This window comes from Solanum tuberosum, unplaced genomic scaffold, assembly GCF_000226075.1.
Source record: "Solanum tuberosum cultivar DM 1-3 516 R44 unplaced genomic scaffold, SolTub_3.0 contig01069, whole genome shotgun sequence".
NCBI lineage: Eukaryota > Viridiplantae > Streptophyta > Magnoliopsida > Solanales > Solanaceae > Solanum > Solanum tuberosum.
The window spans coordinates 1-1,218 of NW_006241761.1; the positions used below are offsets into that span (position 1 = coordinate 1).

At 34.6% G+C, this 1,218-nt stretch overlaps 1 long non-coding RNA gene across 1 annotated transcript; it reads right to left on the minus strand.

The window, feature by feature from the left end:
• Positions 1–486: 486 nt before the first annotated feature.
• On the minus strand, positions 487–1,131 carry LOC102578649 (uncharacterized). Its single transcript, XR_369071.2, has 2 exons — positions 1,001–1,131; positions 487–901 (listed from the first exon to the last, which is right to left on the minus strand). It is a non-coding gene; the product is annotated as an uncharacterized lncRNA (long non-coding RNA).
• Positions 1,132–1,218: the final 87 nt, after the last annotated feature.

The following is a 1,218-nucleotide window of genomic DNA, read 5'->3' on the forward strand; positions in this document are numbered from 1 at the left end:
ATAAACATTAACAGAAAATAACTAATCAAAAGTTATTTAGTTACACCAAAGAAGAATCGACTTTACTGACAAGTGGCGTGGAAAATATGATTTATTGAATTTCGAGCAGGAAGAGGGAAACAACGCGAAATCAGAAATACTTATCTGTTACTAATAAAGTTTCTGTTGAAAATATAGCCAATAATGTAATGCTTAAGCATTTCTTCGAAGTGAGAATAGTATGACTTACAATGTTATAATCCACTTCTTGTAATGACAAAATTTGAGATAAATTTTAAAATTTGACTGGAATAGATAGAAAAAGCTGACTCTTGTTCATAGTTATCTATCCCAATATCCCGATAGCATCTCATGAGTTAACAAATTTTGAAGTATTCACAGAAGTGTAAACAAGATTTTTTCAAAATCATTACCTAAGCTGTCAAGGGCCATGCCATGATCCTCTATCTGACACGACAACTTGGGACCTTCTCGCATTCGATGATATGTTCTTCATCCTCCAGAGGTGTGTTGATGTCCACTCTGTTTTCCACATTTGCATGTGAAGTAGAACTCCATGATCATTTGGAACGGAGAAAAGAAAATGTGATCGTATAACAAATCACCATACCCATAAAAAGAAAAAATGAATATTCGACAAAAAAACCAACAATTTATACATCAAACACATAGTAACATACTTTTTTGAAGAGTTTGATCGCCAATTGATAAGAGATGATCACGAGATAGCAAGAAAGTGGTTTAAGAAGCATTGTCAGTCATCCAAAAACAATATAAGAACATATATATTACCATAGACACCGACTGAATTTCACGTGCCAATCACGGTAAAATTTTCACATATCACACACAAACTTAGCGTGTTTTCCTTCGGATTGCTTTAGTTCTTCAAGATCAGCATCTAAAAGCAGGGAAGCATACTCTTATTTTAGAGGTGAACAAAATTATTAAAGGTCCAAAATATAGAAGCATTCGACATATTTAAGCAGTGAACATTCACCTTTCAATTGGACTTGTGTTGTAATGTTGATGCCTACAACATCAATATTTGCCCCCCACGTAAACACAACATCAGCAGCCTCAGGGTCCCCATATATATGCTTCGTCAGCAAACTAAGCAAATGAGTAAACAGTCACGTAAACACAACATCAGCAACCTCAGGGTCCCCATATATATGCTTTGTCAGCAAACTAAGCAAATGAGTAAACAGTAACAAA